Source organism: Papio anubis, chromosome 10 (assembly GCF_008728515.1).
Source record: "Papio anubis isolate 15944 chromosome 10, Panubis1.0, whole genome shotgun sequence".
NCBI classification, from domain to species: Eukaryota; Metazoa; Chordata; class Mammalia; order Primates; family Cercopithecidae; genus Papio; species Papio anubis.
The window spans coordinates 54,322,763-54,346,586 of NC_044985.1; the positions used below are offsets into that span (position 1 = coordinate 54,322,763).

Sequence of the window (23,824 nt, forward strand, 5' to 3'; positions counted from 1 at the left end):
AGGCTAGTATCTAAAAGATACACTTCCCTGATGAGCAAACAGTTTGAGAGAAGTTTAGCTCCTTGCCCAAGGTCACACAGCTGGCAAATAGCACATTCTGACCTCAGACTCAGGTCTCATGGTAAGGAAAAAATATTTTCCATCTTGAAGATGTCATTTTCCATATGTAACAGTAAACTTAAAGAAAAAAATAAACCTCAGAAAGCAATCTAACTTACAAAAGACTTTTTTGTTTTCAAGATAACCTGGCAAAGAGCTGTGTATTTGTCCTCTCCTGTCCCTGTCTTGCTTTCTTTCCTTCTGTCTATAGTTATATTTACACAATGCCAAACTAGTGGATCAAAACAAAAATATAGTGACACCCAGATGTAGAATGTCTTATGTGCATGCCACTCGTCTTCTGGCTAATTAAATGAATCTGAATTTTTTATTGGATTTTAAACTTTTCATCCAGGACTGTGGTCCCGCTATGGGGCTCTAATTCTGTGGTATATCTCCCTCCAACAAACTGGAAAACATTATGAAATTGAAGAGGGTCAGGTGTGGGTATTTATATCCAAGCTATGGATAAAGTTTTTTAATTTCTTTTTCTTTTTAAGAGTAAAACAGGATCTGTACACCCATCACCATTTTTGTAAAGTATTTATTTACCAATTAGTCTGCACTGTGAACTGGTTGATTTAATGATCTCTCGTATGATTTATGCATAACTTTTATTAATTGAGTCTGTGGAGATGAAGGGCAGATATAAATTAGTGTGGAAAATGTATCACTTGTCATTCCTTTAAGGAAATACAGTTCTCTTCAACTATCTTTGCTGTTTGTGTTTTTTCCCCCATTAAGTGTTTCTTGGATTTTAGGTAAAGAATTGCGTAAGTGCCAGAGAATACTCATAGGGATTAGGTGTTGGATTGGACCTTTCGCACTTGTTAACATGATTAATAAGACATTTTATTGATCTGTAACTTGATTCTTAATAGTTACATTATTTCAAAGGGAGAAGGCAATAAGCGTAAGTTAAAAGGCAACTTAGAATTTCCAACATTGCCATCAGCCACGCAAGCTGCTAATGAGTTATTTTTAGGCTGTCTGCCTTTGATTCTAACCCAGAGGAGAAAAATTGAAAGAAGTTTTCAGCAGACAGTAGGTAGTTATCTGGAAATCTGGGATGCTTTTAAGAAGTCAGCTTAACTGAGAACCTTTCCACCTTTGTGTTCTCAGCTCGTGAAATGCAGGTTCATGCTACTGACTGTTATTCCTCTCACGCAACAGTTGTCAACCTTGGCTACACACTGAGATCACCAGGGGAGCTTTAAAGAATATTGATTTGCTGAAGTCCCACCCCCAGAGATTCTGATGTAATTGTTCTGGGGTGTGGTCTGCCCATTGGGATGATTTTAAAGTTCCCCAGATGACTCTAATGTGCAGCCAAGGTTGAAAATGACTGCTCTAGGGACATGCACAGAAAGGAAACCTGATAAATAAGTCTTACACATAAATTCCAGCATGTCCTCAGGTTTCCACTAGCCTAAATAATGCATCCCAGGTGAATAATGTAGTACTCATAGTAATTCTTTGTGTCCTGAGCCAAGAAGAGTTTCAGGAGTCACTTGAGCATGTCTTCATTTGATGGAGTGGGGGAGGACCCAAAAAAGTACCAGTTCTTATACCCAGCTCCCCTCGGAAAGCTTCAGATGGAAAAAAAGTCACATGGATGTGCTGTCTGCTCACCTCCTCCTCCTGCCTGCATTGTAGAGCCTTGAGTTCTTGCAGAACCATCCTCAATTTTTCATACCTTTTTGAGGTTTTTCAGGAGTGGACACAATAGGCACAGGTACTCTCTTGGCCTGGCCCCCTTGTGAGATTTGTGAGATGACCAACTCGCATTAGGGGTACCATTTGCGGGCAGTGCAACAGTCCAAGTAATCAGGACACCTATAGCTCTGGCCTTACCAGCAACAGGCTTTAACAAGCAATAAGTAAGGAAATCGAGTCGCAGTTCTTGGAGTTGGAAATCACTTCAAGAAATCACACAGTGGCCAGATGTGGTGGCTCACACCTGTAATCCCAGCACTTTGGGAGGCCGAGGCGGGTGGATCACTTGAGGCCAGGAGTTCAAGACTGACCTGGCCAACATGGTGATACCCTGTCTCTACTAAAAATATTAATATAAAAGTTAGCCGGGCATGGTGGCATGTGCCTATAGTCCCAGCTACTTGGGAGGCTGAGGCAGGAGAGGTTGAGGTTGCATTCCAGCCTGGACAACAGAGGAGACAAGAAAGAAAGAGAGAAAGAGAGAAAGAGAGAGAGAGAGAGGGAGAGAGGGAGGGAGGGAGAGAGAGAGAGAGCGCGAAAGAGGGGAGGGAGGGAGGGAAGGAAGGAAGGAAGGAAGGAAGGAAGGAAGGAAGGCAGGAAGGAAGGAAGGAAAGAAGGAAAAGAAAAGAAAAAAGGAGGGAGGGAGGGAAGGAAGGAAGGAAGGAAAGGAAGGAAGGGAGGGAGGGAGGGAGGGAAGGAAGGAAAGAAGGAAGGAAGGAAGGAAGGAAGGAAGGAAGGAAGGGAAAGGAAAGGAAAAGAAATCACACAGTGTTTGTTGAGGGAGAGAAGGTTTTCTTGTCCTCACTTAGGAAAGCAGCAGCTTTGGCGGAGTGAATTTACTAAGCAGTGGAATGAAAACTGGAAACTAGAATGCAGATCTTTTTCTAGTAAACGCTATATTATAATCCAAAAGTATATCTCTAGATTGCTTTGGGTTTGGTCTTCGACTTTGTGGGATGTAGCCATTTGTTTTGGTTGCCTTTACTCTGTGACCTAAAGTTCACAGGCCCAGTCATTTTGCAGTTCCTCTGCACTAGACTCAACAGAAACACAAGGCTGAGAGCAGTAATTTTCACAGCAGCCTGGGCCTCACCAACATGATTTATGTGTTTTTACTTGGAGAATATACTTTAATGCTGAGATTTTTCTGATTATCTTTTTGTGTGCACCCGCTTACCACATGGGCTCTTAATTTAGAAAATATTTAGCAATTACATGTGGAATTGATACTTTACATAAAAGCAAAAATGGTGCCTGTTATGTATGTTACTAAAAATTTTGATGTCTTTTATTTTTCTGGCTACAGAGATGCATGACCCAAAGAAATGGCTCATTATTTTTCATTTTCGGTGAGATGAAAAGTTCTTAATTTAAAAGTGGATCTTCCCCTGGAATAAAGGTCACATGGTAGAAGTTTTAGTTTTAGTGGTCCTGAAGCCTTTGCCAGGCACCAGAGATACTGCTGTGTACTCATAAATTTTAATTGCTGATGGCTGGGAGCCAAATCTAAATTTGATTTGAACTAAGTCTAAAATTTTGTGAAATTAATTTTGATGTCAAAATCAGACACCTTGGCAGCTTTTTAGAACATAATTCTTCCATAACTTCTACTTTGACAATTGATTATCCAAATATTTAAGAGTCTGTATAAACAACACTCAAGTAAAAGCTTTGGAACTCAATTCATGTGGATTTTCTTCTTTTAATGAATGAATATGTTGGTTTTCTGTCTTGCTAAGTCTACCCAATGCCAACAAAGCAAGAATTTCAGGATTTTTGCTGAAGGGTCACTTTGTGATAAGAGAAAAATTACATAAACATCTGTGCTACCAGTTGTGTAAAAGTATAGCACATATACTTACACATAGTACATAATTTTAGATAATGATAATACTGACTGACTTAGGTATTTACTATACTGTACTTTTTATTATTATGTTAGGGTATAATCCTTCTACTTATAAAACAATGTGTGCTATAAAACAGTATGCCATGTTATGCCAGCAGCAGCCTCATACATCTCGTGTTTACCACATCTCTTGATTGCATCATTTTCTCTTGTGCTTGATTTAATCTCATGTTGTTTTGTTCATCATGGCCCCTAACTGTACAAAACTCATGGCTAATGTTGCCAGTAAGAGGCCACATTGAGTGACTGACCTCAAAACAAAAGTGATTAAGAACCACTTAACTAAAATGTAGAAAGTCAGTGATGGTTATTGCTCACCAGTCAGGTATGTCCTATTCCACCGTAGCTACAATCTAGAAGAACAAGAGCAAAGTGATGGAAGTTGTTAAGAGATTGGCTTTATTGAAAATAATGAGACTCACAAAAATTCACGAAGGGTCTATATCATGTATAGAGAAACTTTTAATGACCTGGACTGATGGCCAATCACAGAAGCACATTCTTCTCAGTACCATAATGATCACAGCCCAAGCAGAAGGTTTGTTTGCAATGTAAAAGAAAGGCCAGACCTAACTACAGTGTTGAATTTACTGTTAGCTCTGGGTGATTTAAACAATTCAAGACTTGTTATTCACTACATAAAGTAAAAGTGAGCACTGAATCTGAGTGCTGGTGTGAAAGCAGCTGAAGAATTTTTGGAAACTCTAGATAAGCTGATTATGGAGGAAAATTACTTGTCAGAGCAAATTTTCAATATGGATGAAAGCTCCCTATTCTAGAAATAGATTTCTAAATGGACTTATACATATGGAGACCAAGTCAATGTCAGGTTTCAAGGCTTTTAAGAATAGGATAGGCTGGGTGCAGTGGCTCACGCCTGTAATCCCAGCAGTTTGGGAGGCTGAGGTGAGTGGATCACCTGAGGTCGGGAGTTCGAGACCAGCCTGACCAACATGGAGAAACCCCGTCTCTACTAAAAATACAAAATTAGCTGGGCCTGGTGGCACATGCCTATAATCCCAGCTACTAGGGAGGCTGAGGCAGGAGAATTGCTTGAACCTGGGAGGCGGAGGTTGCGGTGAGCCGAGATCATGCCATTGCACTCCAGCCTGGGCAACAAGAGTGAAACTCCACCTCAAAAAAAAAAAAAAAAAAAAAAAAAATAGGATAACAGTCTTGGTTGGGGGGAATGTTGCAGCCTACAAATTAAAACCCTTTGTGATCTGGCACTATGAGAGACTCAGGGTCTTCAAGCATATCAACAAACACACACAAGCCAGGCTTGGTGACTCTCTTCTGTAATCCTAGCCCTTTGGGAGGCTGAGAAGGGTGGATCCCTTCAGGCCAAGAACTTCAAGACAGCCTGGGCAACACAGTGAGACTTCATCTCTATACAAAATTAAAAAAAAAAAAAATTAGCTAGGTGTGGTGGAACATGCCTGTAGTCCTAGCTACTTGGGAGGCTGAGGCAGGGGGATTGCTTAAGCCCAGGATTTTGAGGTTGTAGTAAGCAATGATCTTGCCATTGTACTCCAGCCTGGGTGACAGAGCAAGACCCTGGCTCAAGAAAAGGGAGAGGGCACACAGTGCCAGTGTACTACAGGAGCAATAAGAAGCATGGTTGACTCAACTCCTCTTTCAGGATGCCCTGTTGAATTGCTATACCAGTGAAATGAAGTACCGTTTGGAGAACACCTTCCAAAATTTTGCATATTGTTGATAATGCTCCCACACAGTCTTCTTTTATTGACGATCTTTATCCCAACATCAAAGTGGCATTTCTCCTTCCAAATATCACCTCCGATCCAACCAATGGATCAAGGAGTTATAGCAGTTTTTAAGGTCTACTTCCTGAAGAGGACCTTTGTTCAGGCTATTGCTGCAGCTGAGGAAGACACTGAGAAAACACTGATGCAATTCTGGGAGGATTATAACATCTATGACTGCATCGGGAACCTTGCTTGGGCATAGGGTAATGTCACCAAAGAATCTATGAATGTCATCTGGAAGATGACACTGAAGAGGTTCATCCATGACTTTAAAGAATTTGCCAACGTTGCAAAAATCATCAAGGCTGTGGTTGAGATAGCCAACAACTTTAACCTGGGTGTGAATAAGAATGAGATTGGGAGCATCCAGAAGTGATTCCTGAGGAATTAACTAATAATTAGTTATTGGAACTGGAACAAGAACATGCAGCTGAAGAAGAGGCAAGAGAAAACGAAACTGCAGGAGAAGATGAAAAAAAGAAGAACTGCCAAGAAAATTGAGGCTTTAGCAGAAGTTTTGCAGACCTCAACAAGCTCCATAAAAAGTTTGATATCATGGACTCCAGCACTGAAAGGTTTTCAATAATACAGAGGAATGTTCATGGTATATTTGCTTACAAGAAAATCTATAATGAAAAAAAGAAACAAACCAAGTAAACCACTATGGACGTATTTCTGAAAAGAGTGACACCACTTCCTCAAGAAGAGCTCCAGGCAGGCCATTTAGGAGGTGTTTCAGAAGGCATTGTTATCGTAGGAGATGATAGATCCGTGCATGTTCTTGCCTCTGAAGACCTTCCAGTGGGACAAGATATGGATGTAGAAGACAGTGATATTGATGATCCTGACCCTGTGTAGGCCTAGGTTAATGTCTATGTTTGTGTGTTAGTTTTTTAACAAAAAAAGTTTCAAAAGTTAAAAAAAAAAAGATTTTTAAAATAGAAAAAAGCTTATAGAATAAGGATATAAAGAAAATGTTTTTGTACAGCTGTACACTGTGTTTATGTTTTGAGCTAAGTGTTATTATGAGTCAAAACATTTAGAAAATTTAAGTTTATAAGGTTAAAAAGTTACAGTAAGATAAGGTTAATTTATTATTGAAGAAAGAAAAAAAATTTTAAATAAATTTAGTGTAGTCTAAGTGTACAGGGTTTATAAACTCTGGCAAAGTAATGTCCTTCACATTCAGTCACCACTCACTCACTGACTCACCCAGTGCAACTTCCAGTCCTGTAAGCTTCATTTATGTCAAGTACCCTATACAGATGTACCATTTTTTATCTTTCATATCATATTTTTACTGTACCTTTTCTAAGTTTAGATACATAATGCCATCATATTGTAATTGCCTATTGTATTCAGTACAATAATACGATGTACAGGTTTGTAGCCTAGGAGCAAAGGCTGTACTGTGTTAACCTAGGTATGTAGTAGGCTGTACTGTCTAGGTTTGTGTAAGTTCTCTATGAAGTTTACACAATAACAAAATCGCCTAACAACACATTTCTCAGAACATTATCCCCATCATGAAGTGACATATGCCTGTATATGAGTGATATGGGAAGTTATTTTCCAGGACAAAAGTCTTGTTACAGTTACTTTCTTTAAACAGAACCAAAAGGGATAGGAGAGTAAATGTTTTCTATGAGTAAAGATAAAGATTTTTTAAAATGAGGGGTTTTTTGTTTTGTTTTGTTTTTTTTTAAGACAGAGTCTTACTCTGTCCCCCAGGCTGGAGTGCAGTGGCACGATCTCGGCTCACTGCAAGCTCCACCTCCCAGGTTCACGCCATTCTCCTGCCTCAGCCTCCCGAGTAGCTGGGACTACAGGCACCCACCACCACGCCCAGCTAATTTTTTGTATTTTTAGTAGAGATGGGGTTTCACTGTGTTAGCCCGGATAGTCTCTATCTCCTGACCTTGTGATCCACCCACCTCGGCTTCCCAAGGTGCTGGGATTACAGGCGTGAGCCACTTAGCCCGGCCAAAATGAGGGATTTCTGTCTCAAAAGTTCTACCTTAACTTTTCTTCTTATAGTACAAGAGTAGACACCTAAGGTGGTTGGAAAAAATGGAAATACTCGTTCATATTTTGGTTTTACATCCAGCGAAATTTCTCATTATATCCCTACCCCACCCTCACACTCCTATATTAACATATTTTTTTAAGCTGCCTGTAATGAGGCAGCCAGACTGGGAACCCACCAAATGCACTCTCCTCACACCAGCTGAGGCTACTTTCTTCATACTTTTTTCAAACATTTCCCTGCCCACCCATTACCAGAAGTAGTATACTATATATGATTGATTGATTTTTTTTTTTTTTTTTTTTTTTTTTGCCTCAAAACTCTCTGAATCTACAAAATTCAGTACCTGAAAGATCTTCCTCTTTGTATTTTCCTGCATAGACAGGGGCATGGAACTGAGCTAAGAAAAATCTGACTGAATTTGGAGAAGAAAAAGTGGTCTGCTGCAGAGAAACCCAAGAGGGGAGAGTCGGTGGTGTGGTGCTACACTTGGACACCAGATTTAGAATTGCCTGGACCATGGGTTGTAGTGTTCACAGTGGCTTCTCTCCCTCAGGCCCTCTAGGGTGCTATGGGGAGAAACGCTTGGCCACGATACTCTCTACACTCACAGTCTCTCAGATTTTGGCTTGATAGTGGGATCTTAGAGTCAATTACCTTGAGAGAATATGTCTCAATATTCAGAGACCACAGACTCCTGCTAAAATGGGCTGGAGAAGAAAATGGACATAATAGCAGATTTGCTCTCAACTTAAATTGCTCTCAATTTAAAAGTGAACATTATCAAAGTGGGCCTTTGGATGCTTGATTACTTCTCTCTCCCAACTTGGAGCTTTGTTTTTTCCAATTGCCTCAGGTGTAGATAATTTTTTCTTTAGGAAAATCTATTGACATAATTATAAATTTAGGTTTTTGATTGCTCTCCTTTGAGCATCAGCGGATTCCTGTGGACTTAAGAGATTGTACAGTATCAATATGTACCTGCAATTTCAGACCTTCACAAAGGCTCATCTCATTTCCAGGAAGCCTAAAACTCTTGGGTATCTGTATTAAAGGTACATAGACCCTCTAGTATTTCTCATGATCATGCTAAATGAGTTCAAACTACTTTCTCTGAGATCAAAAATTAAAAATCAAAGAGATGCCAGGGTTGTAAACCATACTTTTTCACATTCAATATACAAAAGAGATTTTCTGTGAAAGTGTCAGGTTAATGACAAAGAGGTTAGTGACAGCAAAGGGTGGCTAACACAGTCATTGGTTGGCAGGCCTAGTGTGGAAAGGGAGGGTGCAGCAGAGCAGCACAAAGCCTTTTTTTTTTTTTTTCTTTTCTGGAAAATTCTCTCACAGATTTTCAGCCCTGCAATCATAGAACTTTAGAATTAAAAAGGATTTTAGTAATCTTCTGTTCCAGCCCTCTTGATTCAGGGGTGAGGAACTGAAGCCCAGAGCATGTGATTGGCCCAAGGCCACTACATTTCCTGATTAACTTGCTTAAGGTCTCTTCCCCTGTACTTCTGCCAAAAGAATAATGTATATACAGAACACACCAGTATTATGCATTGAGCTTAAAAACACATTAAGCTTGGTAGTAGAAATCTAGAACCAGCTGCAAATGTTTACTTCCAGAAGTTCAACCATTTTGCAATAAACATGCAGTTGCTTCTCAACTCAAGGCAGTATATTCCATTATTAAACACATACTCCATATCAAGCATTATCTTATACACATTATCTTATTCAATTCCCACAATAATCCTGTTGAAGTTTATTTTTTAATTCCCACCTACAATGTGGAAAGTGAGGTATGAAGAGTTAAATCATTTGCCCAAAATCCCATACCCAGTGCTGGAATTCCAACCAGATCTACCTGAGCCAAAGCCCTCACCATAACCATATCACTAAAATTGTTCTCATATGTGCCATTCTGTTGATAGAGGTGCTTTTTGAGGATGTTTCGGGCATGGCAGGGTAGAAATATCCCTAAAAAGCTTTCTATTATGGTGAAGTTGGTGGTAAAGGGCCAACCTGGCAATACTAATGAGGCTGTCCTTCAAAGACATAGGATTCAAGTGAAAGTTTCTCTTTAATAAGCCCATTCTGTACACCCTGGGTGAAGAGGAAAGGGAACCAAAGATTTGCAGAATTTTGGGGCAAGAAGAGAGATTAGAAACCCTCCCCAAACACCTCAATAAACCCATGAGAAAACCAGAGCTCAGAGAAATTAAGAGCCTTGCCAACATTTCTAGGTTAAAACAAAATGAGTGAATGGATTGGCAGGCAAAGAGAAAAGAAGGCAATTCACATTTATTGAGCACTTACTGTGTACTAGGCCGTGTCCCTGGGTGCTGTTTGAATTTCCTTTCTTTTCATCTGTCTCCTTCACTGACCATAAGGTTCATGAGGGCAGGGCAGGGATCATGTCCATTCTGTTTAGTGAAGTATCCTTGGTGCCCATCACATGGCCATGGTAGATGCTCAATAAATATTTCTGACTGTTGGAATACATTAATGAATGAATCACTCACCAACTCTAAGGAGTCTTATCATCTCTTACATATCTCTCTATCTATATAGATAGATATATCTATCGATACATATACATATGTAGATATATAGACAGATATATCTATATCTGTTTTATGAGATAGCTCTCATATCGAGATATCTAGATCTATATATAGATATATATAGATAAATATAGAGAGATTATATACCTAAATAGATAGATGGATACATAGATCTCTAAATCTATTTACATCTCTTTCTATACATAGATCTATCTGTCTATAGCGAGAGGAGGAGATAGATTTCTAGAAAGAGAGACAGTGAGCCAGCCTTGCCCTGTTGCCCAAGGTGGAGTGTAGTGGCATGATCATAGATCATTGCAACCTCAAATTCTTAAACTCAAGCGATCCTCCCACCTCAGCATCCCAAGTGACTGGACTACAGGAACTTGCCACCACACTTGGCTAATTTTTTAAAATTATTTTTTGTAGAGACAAGGTCTCACTATGTTGCCCAGGCTGGTCTTGAACTCCTGGGCTCACGCGATCCTCCCACCTTGGCTTTCCAAAGTGCTGGGGTTACAGGCATGAGCCACCATGCCTGGCCCCATCTCCATTTTATAAATAAGAAAACCAAGGTGCAGTGACCCAAAGCAATTTACCCAGGTTCATAGAGTTTACCTAAGTCAGTTGATTGCAAGGTGCGTAACCCCTTGTATACAACAGCACAAAAAAGCTACATCACCAGGCTGATAAGCGGATCTGAATATTAGCTAACACTGGCTCTCTCCTGCCTCTTAGCAAGAGCTGGAGAACAAAGACCCAAGTGAGATCTGTTAGTCCTAAGATGTTGTTATTATCACAATACATACTGAGATCTACTTATAGTATGCTGTGAGACATCATAAGTAATTAAATGAGAACTGCACATCTTAAAATAAATGAGCTCTATACACTTGAACATGATGCAGCCTTGGCCTTCCACTGTTTTGTTTCCAGCTCTCTCTAATGTTCACCTTAGTAGTCTTTAGGAGCATCTGCAAGATTTTCCTGTGTCATGAAACATCCGAACATTTTTCCTAGAGAATCTATGTTATTTCTTGGAGCTCACTGATATTATATATTCTGATATTCATAAAGACACTGTCACCAACTGTGAGTGGTGTCAGCCCAGCATTCCTTCTCTTCCACTTTGATCATGTTACCTTCCTTCTTATGGAAAATTATACCCTAACATACACACTGTGGTTCTGATGGGGCTGTCAGGCATATTACACTAAACCCTGGCCAGAACTTTGGGTATGTGACCCAAGCTCATCTATCCGAATCAACTATCTCCCTGATCACTGTAATTGGTCCAGAGTAGGACAAATGCCTCAAGTTAGGCCTCTCTGAGACTTTATATATGGCTACCCCTTGACCTCCAAATCCCATCCTCCTGCCCTGTCATTTCTACCACCACCACCATGGCCAACTAGAGGAAGGCTGTATGAAGTTAAAAAAAGGTATGGTCAGTGCATGGCGAAGTTGGGGAGAAGAGAGCAGAGATGAGAGATGAGGAGAGGAGAGACTCTAGGCTTACAGGGGACAGCAGAGAGAGAAGATGCAGGTTATATGATTTTAGTCCCTGGAATACCTGAAGCCAGCTCTTCTAGTAAGCCAGTGTTTCCTATGTTGGGTAAACACATTTGCAGTGGTTTCTGTCATTTGCAACTAACAGACATCTAACAGTTTTTCTAATAGCAAATAGGAATTTTACCAGAGGTTTCAGGGGGGACAGGAACATGATGGCTAACTTTGTGCTGTGAATTCATTGCCTGAGGCTGGCGGGGCCTGAACATCCCACCCAGTAGCAGATGTGTTGAGGTAAACTGTGCCACAAGCTAAGACTTACCCTTTGTGTGGGAATCCCAATCCCATCTGTATTTCAGTCGCCACCTCCTCCTTGCAGCCTTTCCTACCTTGCTTTTCTCTGGTTGTTCCAATCTGCCCAATGAGCGTGCACTCTTTCCCAGCACAGAAACACACCCTTGTTGCTGTCACTTTCCTCTCTACTTTCCTGAAGGCAGCAACTACCAAGTACAGCAAGTAATCATTAAATCCTCACTGGCTGCTCTTGACCCAGCTGAATTTGTGGTGTGAAGAGGACCTAAGGACCGTGTTGTGCCCCAGGCTTCTGAGAAAGAACCTGTGCAGGAGAGGGATATAGACATGGGCTCCGGAGCCTGATGATCACATCTGGCTCTGACATTGATGAGCCATGGAATCTCAGGCAAGGAAGTTACTTACCCTCCCCAAACCTGAGTTTTGATTTCTGTAAAACAGGAACAGTAACCATCATTTTGCAGGGTTGTGGTGAGGAGTAAAGATAGTACATGCCAATCACACCAGGTAGGGGGTGCTCCAAAAATGATAGTTCTTGCACTACTGCCTTAACTAAAGACAGCCAGATGATTGGTGAGAATCTTGTGGCCACTGGAGACATGAGTTGTCTGGTGCAGCCTTAGGTGAGGAAGACCGAATTACGAGGTAGAAGCCATTATTAGCCTTATGTCTCTGCTGCATCTTAATTTTGCCCTCTTCTCCTTGTTTACTGTTATTCTCTAAGTGCTTGTTTTTGTTTTTGTTTTATGAGACACGGTCTCACTCTGTTACTCGGGCTGGACTGCAGCGGCATGAACATGGCTCACTGCAGCCTGGAACCCCCAGATGCAAGCAATCCTCCCACTTCAGCCTCCTGAGTAGCTAGGAGCAGGCACATGCACTGCCACGACTGGCTCATTTTTGTATTTTTTGTAGAGATGGGGTCTTGTCATGTTGCCCAGGCTAGTCTTGAACACCTGGGCTCAAGCAGAACACCTGGGCTCAATCCTGCTTTGGCCTCCCAAGGTGCTGGGATTATAGGTGTGAGCCACCATGCCTGGCTTCTGAGTGCTTTAAGGGTATTCCCAGCTGTCCAAGGTCCCCCAGCTCCAAAGAGCATGCCATCTGTGCCTTCGTAGGCTTCCCTTCTCACTGTTATTCCAACCAACTTTTCCCCTTGCTCAGCTAGCCTAATGAATGAATGAGGCTTCTGTGGTTGCGGTTGCTAAGGAATCCACCCTCCCAAATGTGGCTGCATCTTAGTGAGGACCTTTTAAAGTCAAAATACCTGAATCCAGGTGTTTCCAACATTTTCACCATCTATTACACCTTTTATTATTCTCTCTCTTGTTAATGCTATGTTTCGAAATGGATGTCTTCTCCCAAGGGTAGGATTTGTTTAATAAAATTAATTTTCCCACTTTATTAATTATAGGAATGGTTGCCATTAGGGCTTGCCCAAGAGCATGATACAGTCAGTGTTACCACACAGAGTAAGTTAATTTTTGGCCAAAAGGAAAAAAAATTTTGAAGTACTCATTAACCTGTTTGTGATTCTGGCTGGGTTTGTTGTAATACTGCAAATAATTCAAGTCCCATTACAACCTTTCTGAGGGGCACCCCTACCTGAACTCCCCCTAAAGCTGTCACTTCAGGTAGAGGCCCTGGAGAGGACTGGCCCATGAGCCCCTTACCTGGTAGGTGGTCCCTCTTTGACTGTTACCATTTCCAGCCCCTCTGCTTTCTCCTCACCAGAGCTGGCTTTTACCTGAGTTCATCTGGGCCTCAGAGTACAACGTAAATTGTGCAGAACGATGTTTCTAACTGTTCCACATACCTACGCATTACCATGCAGTCATAATTGGACTTGATTTGGCCATGAAATTCCTTAATTCTGACTACATGTTTTCTCCCACTCGTAAGGTTTATAGGGGGAAGAACAACTCATTTAAATAGGCATATCTTCCTCTGTTCTTTTTCCATCCTCTGCCCCCAAAGCACCACTACCCTACAAACCTCCCGCTGCCCCCCAGGGCCTAGAGAAGGCACTTTAAGGGGATAAGAAAGAATGCATTTTGTAGGAAGCAACCTCCAAGATGAGTTAGGTGAAAGAAGCCATTGTTCTTAACACACATAGTCACCAGCCACAGGCCTGTAAAATAAGCTTAGATTCCTTCAGAAAAGGAGTCTCTTTGAGCAGCCTAGCCCCTTCTAACTAGGTGTACTATCTTCACCTCTTCTTGACCCTCATGAAGTTGGTTTTCTGTCTACACATTTCTCTGCTTAGGCAAGAAAATATGGCTGGGGTGGGGAATCTCTATTCCAGGAGTGTAGTGCTAGAATTCTGGGCTGTCCAACGTTTACCTTGCCTTACTCTCAGCGTCCCTGTCTTCCTTGGGAAATCTCACCGTCTAGGTGGGAAGTAGGTTCCATGTTGTCTCTCTCACTACAGAGCCACGATGGAACAAAACCTTGAAAGAGGCCCTGCCTCGAGAACAGCCTGGCCAACATGGTGAAACCTCAGCTCTACTAAAATACAAATAAAATTAGCCGGGCATAGTGGCTCACCTGTAATCCCAGCTACTCAGGAGGCCGAGGCAGGAGAATCGCTTAAGCCCGGGAGGCAGAGGTTGCAGTGAGCCGAGATTGTGCCACTGCCCTCCAGCTTGGGCAACAGAGCGAGACTCTGTCTCAAAAGAAAAAAAAAAAAGAGGCCCTGCCAAGCTGGTGCTCCTCCCAGACTCTTCAGCCAACCAAGCAAGGAGATGTGGAGGTTGGAGAACAACAGCCACAAGGCCTGTTTCTATTGCCTGGCCCTCCAGAGTGTCCCTGGATCCTGCCTATTGTCCACACTGGGTTCTCTACCCTCCCATCAATTCTATGAGTCCCTGACTTCCAATGAATTTCCTTTTTGCATAAGATGGTCTCAGTTGTTCTCACCCTGTCTAGTGGCTAGGAAAAAAAAGAAAAGACGGTCTCAGTTTCTGATGACTACAATCATGAACCCTAACGGATTGTGGTATTATCCTCAAGGTGAATGAATCTTCTGGACAAGCAGATATAATAATATCTATTATTAGTGTCTCTGTTGCCAACATTTCTGACTCTGTGTTTTGTTGTTTATTGCTCACTTAACTAAAAAGCTTCACATTCTAATACAATGAATTGGAATAAGATGGCTAGAGAAAGATCAGGACAATATCAGAGTAGGGAACAAACAATTCTAAAAGAGTCTAGTTGTGCAACCTATTTCTCAACATAGCACCTAAACATCGTAATTATAGCATTTGGGGACAACTAAAATGATTGATTTTCCAGAAAATATCTGTTGTTTAATTACAGGATCATATGGGTCTTTTGGCAACCAACAGATGCCAAAACAGACTTTAAGCACCATCTTGAGAAACTTGTGATTTGCTTAGTGTGCTTTTAATTTAAAGCATATGGTTTCACATTCAACTGCAGTGTCCAAAATGAAGACATTAGCAATGAATCACTCTATTGGAGAAAATGCGGTGCTCCCGGACCAGGTCTTTTGGTCTGTGTACTCAAATGGTTCTGTTTAGAGGCATAAACACAAAGCAGCTCTGCCTGCTTCAGCCGACTGTTCCTGGGATTCATGAGACATCAAAGGGCCTCACGAACGAATTCCCCTGCAATGCACAGTGCTTGGCACCATGGTCTGCCTCCATCTGAATAAACAGAGTGCAGTTTGGTCACTGGAAACTAGGATTAGAATGATCAGAAGGCCAAAAAGATCATTTATTTTGTGGCAACTTTTCCTTTTTGAATCTCTCAGCCTTCTAGCTTAGTCTGACACTTCATGGCCCTTGGGGAATCCAACTATCCTGTGTGGAAATTCAGAACTGCAGCCTTTATACTAAGAACCACGCTATGGCTACAGGCCACAGACCTGAGTCCATTGGGACCACATGTGGTCTACCTGCTGGTGAGGGATGGCAGTAAGGACACAGAGTGTAGTTGTAAGGATGTGGTCTCTGGACTTACATGGCCCAAATTTGTATCAACAAGCCATTTCCAAGTTATGTGAACTTGGGTAAAGGGGTCCTGGGCTTCAGTTTCAGAATCTATAAAATGGTAATAACAGTACAAATCTTTCAGAGTTGTTACGGGAATTAAATGAAATTACTCATGTCCAGAGCTAAGCTAAGAATCTAGTACATAAAAAGCTATAAAAATATAGTTAACCATTATTGTCATTATTATTACAATTATTATTAGAAATGGGTCCTGCCTCTTTGCTTCAAGTCCTTTCATGCCTCTGCTTAAATTCAATGCATATTTAATGAAGTGCCTACTGCAGGTCAGATCTGGTGTGTTAGATGCTTTTACGTACTTCTCAGAGCGCTGTATGGCTTGAAAAATCGCTTTTGTATTTCTCTGTTCATTTTCCTCAGTGTTTCCACCCATCCTGTCTTCATTTCACCCTACAGGACATTCTCCCTCACTCCTCATTGTGTTCTTAGTCATTCTCTATCTCTGCAGCACACAGTAGTAAGGACTACATCAAGCTAAAGCATAGAATACTGTTAGTACTGGTAGCACCCATTTGACTATACTCCAGGCAGTTACATCAAAGGAGAGGCACTTCAGAAGGTGAATCCAATTTGTTTTATTTTCCAAAGTGAGTTCTGGGTAGAAAATCTATTACTCCCAAAGATTTGCAGTAACTCTTTACATATTAGGCACAGTAATCTGTTGTCAAATATAGCTGTTCCAAGTATCTTTTTTCCATTTGTTATTGCTTGTTTGTTTTTACTGTTAAAAGGGTTTTTGTTTTTGTTTTTGTTTTTGTTTTTTTGCCTGTAATCCCATAATCCCAGCACTTTGGGAGGCTGAGGCAGGCGGATCATTTGAGGTCAGGAGTTTGCGACCAGCCTGGTCAACATCGTGAAACTCCGTCTCTACTAAAAATACAAAAAATTAGCCGGGCATGGTGGCGGGCACCTGTAATCCCAGCTACTTGGGAGGCAGAGGCAGGAGAATTGCTTGAACCTGGGAGGCGGAGGTTGCAGGGAGCCGAGATTGTGCCACTGCACTCCAACCTTGACGACAGAGTGAAACTCCAGCCCAGACAAAAAAAAAAAAAAGGTTTTTTTGATGTACTCAGCTCAATACTTTAGAGTGCTCACCCTCAGCCTCATGCTTAGAAAAATCTTTCCCACCCTGTGATTACATATTCACCCATATTTGCTTTTATCACTTTTCAAATTTTTTAATATTTAGATTTAATACAAATATCCTTAAAATGTTTGTCTTTAAACTGTCTAGGATTTATCTAGCAAAAATTATTAACTTCATAAGTCAGCCATGATTGTTGATTATTTTCCCCTCCTGGAGATCTTGCCTTGCTTCTTATGGCAGTGATGGCTCTGGGAAGGCAGTAATGAAGGAATGCAGAAATGGTCCACTGGATGTAAACAGCAGAGAACTCTGAAGATAAGCCCTTCCTTGTTTTTTTTTTAATTATTATTATTAGTTTATTAGTATCATCTAGGACTCAGATATTTGTATTCCTCCTGAAATTACATAAACAAATGCAAATGGAAATAATCCAAGTCAAAATTATACAACAAAACAACACTCCATCACAAAAGCATGTAAAATTATAAGAACGCGGCCAGGCGTGGTGGCTCACGCCTGTAATCCCAGCACTTGGGGAGGCCGAGGCGGGCGGATCACCAGGTCAGGAGATCGAGACCATCCTGGCTAACACGGTGAAACCCCATCTCTACTAAAAAAATACAAAAAATTATCTGGGCGTGGTGGCAGGCGCCTGTAGTCCCAGCTACTCGGGAGGCTGAGGCAGGAGAATGGCGTGAACCCGGGAGGCGGAGCTTGCAGTGAGCTGAGATCCGGCCACTGCACTCCAGCCTGGGCGACAGAGTGAGACTCCGTCTCAAAAAAAAAAAAAAAAAAAAAAAAAAGAAAAGAAAATGATAATCTCGAAAACCACAAAATCGCCAAATTGTTCCCTAAACTGCTAAGCAGATAAACATGACTAATGAATGAGTTTGGGTTTTGTAAACAAAAATCATTCAAATAAATTGAACAATTCATACTGAAATGCAAAGTTTAAGTGCCTTCCTCCTATCTACTTGGATTTATAAAGGGGCAAACCATAATATAGGAAATGTATACCCTATTTTAAAAGCTGGCCCAATTAATTAAAAATACTTTTAATGGAAAGTCTCATTTCTTGAGCAGTCCATATTTAGATAAATGGGAAAAGACATCTATAGCCAGCATTTTCATAGTCTTCACTGAGACTAATGTCAACAAAAAATTTAATTTGGCAGTCTTGTATTTTAAGCTCACGCTTTTGGGGATACATTCTCAGGTCTTCTTTAACATGAGAACTGCAAAATATCACTGCCATTACATGGTAATGGGAGTTAAAGAACAGAGTCCTCATGTAAAGGATAGAGCATCCTTTTCTATTAGTCCTTCAAGGACAGACTTTCAAAATGTTTGCTTCTAATAATCCCATGCTGTGAGTAGATTGATTACTCTTCAGTTTGTAAATGTAAGTGGGCTATGTGAAATTTCTTAACTGATCAAGATTTTGGATTTTCAGTTATGGATGAAAACTATCTCAACTTAACTTTACCCCTGTTATGATATGCAGGGTATGTAGACAAAAGCTTGTTACTAGCTAACTATATGAAAGAATAAACATGGTAATAATTCATGTGATTCAAAATGGGCAAAAGCAAAAGACTAGCTTCCCCTCAAGAAGAAAAATTTCAGACCTATGAAAAGGACAATACTAATAAAAAAAATTGTATTTACTTGGAAGCATTCAGAATGTCAACAAAACAGCTGTAACTTTTTTTTTTTTTTGCAATTACAAAGTGGTATTCAGTTAACAGAACAACAATTATTTCATATAAGCTGCATCAGAGACAACTAAAGATAAAAAACTATCATCCCCATAGATAACTAATTTGTGCTGTGCACCAACAAGAACCTGCTTTAGATTTCCACTCCAGTTTACAACCCCCATACTGTACCAGGCAAGGTTAGTAGCTATTGAAAATACCACCAGGACAGGGCCCTCTAAAGACACATTTGGTAGTGTGTTAACTATACAAGAAAAGACACTGTACAGTGTAAAAACAAATCTTACACAGGCTTACATTTTAATTTTTTTTCTTTAAAAGGAGTGAGTTGTGTACAGGGGGGTTAAATGCTTTATAGACAAGGAAGAAAACTAGGCTAGAACCAACTTATTCATCATCATCTTCTTCTTCATCTTCCTCCTCATCATCCTCTTCATCTTCCTCATCTTCCTCCTCTTCCTTCTTGCTTTTTTCAGCCTTGACAACTCCCTCTTTTGCTGCATCAGGCTTTCCTGTAGCTCGATATGCAGCAGTATCCTTTTCGTGTTTTTGCTTCAGCTTGGCAGGCTTCTTCTCACAAGGCTGCTTGTCATTTGCAGCAGTGTTATTCCACATCTCTCCCAGTGTCTTCGCAACATCACCAATGGACAGGCCAGGATGTTCTCCTTTGATTTTTGGGCGATAGAGCACAACAGGAAAAAGGCTGAAGGAGGCCTCTTGGGTGCATTAGGATCCTCTAACTTCTTTTTTGTCTCCCCTTTAGGAGGGATAGAGGTTTTCATTTCTCTTTCATATTGGGCCTTGTCCACCTTTGCGATATCTTCAAATTTTCCTTTCTCTTTAGCAGATGTAGTCTTCCACCTCTCTGAGCACTTCTTAGAAAACTCTGAGAAGTTGACTGAGGCATCTGGGTGCTTCTTCTTATGTTCCTCCTGACAAGTTTGCACAAAAAAATGTATATGATGACATTTTGCCTCTCTGCTTGTTAGGGTCTCCTTTGCCCATGTTATTTTTCCTCAGCAAGGCATAGAGTCGCCCAGTGCCCATCTGGCTCTCACTTGCCCTGGCACTGTCTCTATGGAGCTCAATGTACTGCAGTGGCTGTGAAAGTGGGAGCCAGGCACAGCCTCCTCACCCTCTCCGCTCTGTGACATTACCCTTCCTTGTTTTTATATAGTTTAATGATTTGTAGCGATATACTGTAATAACTTAGCCTTTTAATTTGGGTTTTCTGCTGCACTTATAACAACGTTTTGAATACAGAGTGCATCACTGTTAATTAATAGGATTTATCTTCTCAAGTGTGCTAGGGCAGGAAAAAAGTTAAATTCACTCTTAGGTCCTTTTCACTTTTTGCTTCTGCTGTTCCCACTCCAGCCAAGGCTTTCATCACCTCGGTTGGACTATTATAATGTCTTTTTTGATTCTCTTCTTTCTCTCTCTCCTCTAAATTATTCTGCATGCCACTGCCAATTACTATATGTCATCCTCCTGATCAGAAGCTCCAATGTCTCCCCAGAGCCCATGGGATAAAAGACAAAATCTTTAAGAATGACTTCCGCCAGGTGCGGTGGCTCACGCCTGTAATCCCAACACTTTAGGAGGCTGAGGCGGGTGGATCACCTGAGGTTGTGAGTTCAAGACCAGCCTGACTAACATGGAGAAACCCTGTCTCTACTAAAAATACAAAATACAAGATTAGCCGGGCATGGTGGTGCATGCCTGTAATCCCAGCTACTTGGGAGGCTGAGGCAGGAGAATCACTTGAACCTGGGAGGCAGAGGTTGTGGTGAGCCAAGATCATGCCATTGCACTCCAGCCTGGGCAACAAGAGTGAACCTCTATCCACACACACACACACACACACACACACAGACACACACAAAGACTTCCAAACCTTCACAGTCATATATTATTTTCCTAAAATCTCCACTTCCCTGCCCCTGAAATCAGTGGTGATACTAGGGGAAGGCCTGTGGGCACCTTAAGCACCCTGAGAATACATTACTTAGGTCCATGAAATCCACCCCCCCCCACAGAAGTATTAGTATTGTTTGAAATTGAAAGTATTAATTGCCCATATAAGTGTGAAAGAAAGCATCTTTAGGAAACATTGCTATTTTGAAAAAAAATCTAGTAGCATATTATCCAAGAAAATACAAAATACAACTGGGCACAGTGGCTCATGCCTGTAATCCCAGCACTTTGGGAGGCCGAGGTGGGTGGATCACCTGAGGTTGGGAGTTCGACACCAGCCTGACCAACATGGAGAAACCTTGTCTCTACTAAAAATACAAAACTAGTCAGGTGTGATGGCACATGCCTGTCATCCCAGCTACTTAGGGAGGCTGAGGCAGGAAAATCATTTGAATCCAGGAGGCGGAGGTTGCGGTGAGCCGAGATCGTGCCATTGCACTCCAGCCTGGGCAACAAGAGTGAAACTCCATCTCAAAAAAAAAAAAAAAGAAAGGAAAAGAAAATACAAAATACTATGCATTTGCTATATAAGCCATTTGATAGCCCATAGAATATTTCTTTTATTCTAAAAGATTGTTTCTCTAAACATCTTAAAACTTTCATATTTTTTCTCTTCTCATTATTCCGATGGCATAGATTAGTGTCGCTGATATCCCCAGATTTCATAGATGAAAGAGTCACACAAACATCAGCCACCTTTTCTTACCACAAAATAGGAAAACAGTAGTTATTCCCAATCCAACTGTCTTTGGGATTTAGGATGACAGTTGTCTACTTCATATTGGGTAAAGGTTTTGTGTGCTTTTAGGCAAAGGTTTTGTGTAATCATTCAAGAAAATTTTTGGTTTCGTTTTTAAAATGCTTAGAAAAACATAAATATTCATCAATAGAAACTTGTTAACATAATGGTACATCCATAAAATGGAATACTATGGAACCATGAATAAGAATGGCATAGCTATATCATCATGGACCACGTAACAATGTTGTGATCAATAATGAACCACATATAGGATGGTGGCCCCATAAGATTATAATACCATATTTTTGCTGTACCTTTTCTAAGTTTACATATGTTTAGATACACAATTTTTTACCACTGTGTTATAATTGCCTACAGTATTGAGTACGGGAACATGCTATACAGGTTTTTAGCCTAAGAGCAACAGGTTATACCATATAGCTTAGGTATCTAATAGACTATACCATCTATGTTTGTGTAAGTACACTATAGGTTATTCCAACGAAGACAAAATTGTCTAATGGCACATTTCTCAGAACATAGCCTCGTTGTTAAGTGATGCTTGACTTTATGCAAAAGCCTCCATGTTATATTGAAATATGAAAAAAGCAAGGCACAGAGTGTGTAAATATGCTCACATTTGAGGGTTTTGTTTTTATTTTTATTTTTGTTTTATAGGCAGGAGATGGAGCCTTAGAATTTTATGTATATAGAATAGTTCACACAAGATAGCAATGGCGACAGTTTCCTCTGGAGCAAGGGCTAGGGTTCTGGGGAGGACTTACTTATTCATCATCTTTTGTGCTATTTAACTTCTTTTCTATACCTAAAGTGTGTGAATTTTTTCAATTAAAACTGTTAATTAATCATTTTAAAAATAAAATGTATAATGAAATTTTACCCTCATTTAATGACCCTTAAGCTAAGAGGGAAGTGAACTATATCAACAGATACAGAAACCAGCTAGGTCAGCACTTTTGAGTTCAGAGAGGAACAATAATTCTTTCTGAAACAGAAGAACATTCTTCAGTGACTGCATATCATTCAGAACTTAAGCAACAAAAAAAGACAAAGCAGGGATAGAAAAGCTGTAATAAGCCGGGCGCGGTGGCTCAAGCCTGTAATCCCAGCACTTTGGGAGGCCGAGAGCGGTGGATCATGAGGTCAGGAGATCGAGACCATCCTGGCTAACATGGTGAAACCCCGGCTCTACTAAAAATACAAAAAAACTAGCCGGGCGCGGTGGCGGGCGCCTGTAGTCCCAGCTACCGGAGGCTGGAGGCGTGGAGAATGGCGTGAACCCGGAGAGGCTTGAGCTTGCAGTGAGCCGAGATCGCCAGCACTGCACTCCAGCCTGGGCGGCATTTGAGCGAGACCTGGCCTCAAAAAAAAAAAAAAAAAAAAAAAGAAAAGCTGTAATAATTAAAGCAACCCAAACAATTTCCTTCCAGATACGTGGGAAAAGAAAGTAGGGCTGGGCGTGGTGGCTCACACCTGTAATCCCAGCACTTTGGGAGGCCGAGGGGCTGATCACGCAGGTCAGGAGATCGAGACCATCCTGGCTAACACGGTGAAACCCCTGCCTCTACTAAAAATACAAAAAATTAGCCGGTGTGGTGGCTGGTGCCTGTAGTCCGTTACCGAGGCTGAGGTGGAGAATGGCTGAACCCCGAGGTGGAACTTGCAGTGAGCCAAGATTACAGCCACTGCATCTGAAGTCTGGGAGATACAAAGACTCCGTCTCAAAAAAAAAAAAAAAAAAAAAGAAAGTAGAAGAGAAGGTGATCCTTAAGGAACATGGTATTTCAGAAAGAGGCCACACAATGCAGTTTCGCACATGTATAGCAAGTTAGCTAATTCTCAAGTCTCCATTTTTGCTGATGGTAGAAAACAATCTGGTGGCTTCCAGGTAAACTCAATCACTTGCAGGATTTTTCATAGTCTCTCTTTAATATAAATACTCAGTTAATTTAGGCTTCTCCTCTCTCACCCTTCTTCTCTTATCCCCTTCTTAGCCAAATTTTAAAACATTTTTTACTATACCTGTTATCTGTGTTTCCCCCTAGAGAACCCTTTGGGTCCTATCGCTGTCCTGAAACACATTATCAGGGTTGCCAAAGACCTCCAGGTTGCCAGATCCAGAGGGTCTTCTCTGTTGTTTTCTCATTCTGCCTCTCAGCAGGATTTGACAAGGCTGACCCATGGTTTTCTTAAACCACTCTCTTCTCAGCTTCTGTGAAGACTCACCCTTCTGGCTTTCCCCCAGCCTCATGGCTGCTCTTTGTTTCTTCTCAAACCTCTAAATGCCAGAGTTCCTTAGGCATCAGAGAACCTTTTCTCTTCTCCCTTCACA

General features: G+C 41.1%; 1 protein-coding gene and 1 pseudogene across 1 annotated transcript in view; one reads left to right on the plus strand and one right to left on the minus strand.

Annotated features, from left to right (window-relative positions):
* Positions 1-23,824, plus strand: part of MYO3B (myosin IIIB) — a 485,789-nt gene that overhangs the window by 417,213 nt on the left and 44,752 nt on the right. The gene's annotated exons all lie outside the window — the stretch shown is intronic.
* Positions 19,115-19,757, minus strand: LOC101015294 (annotated as a pseudogene).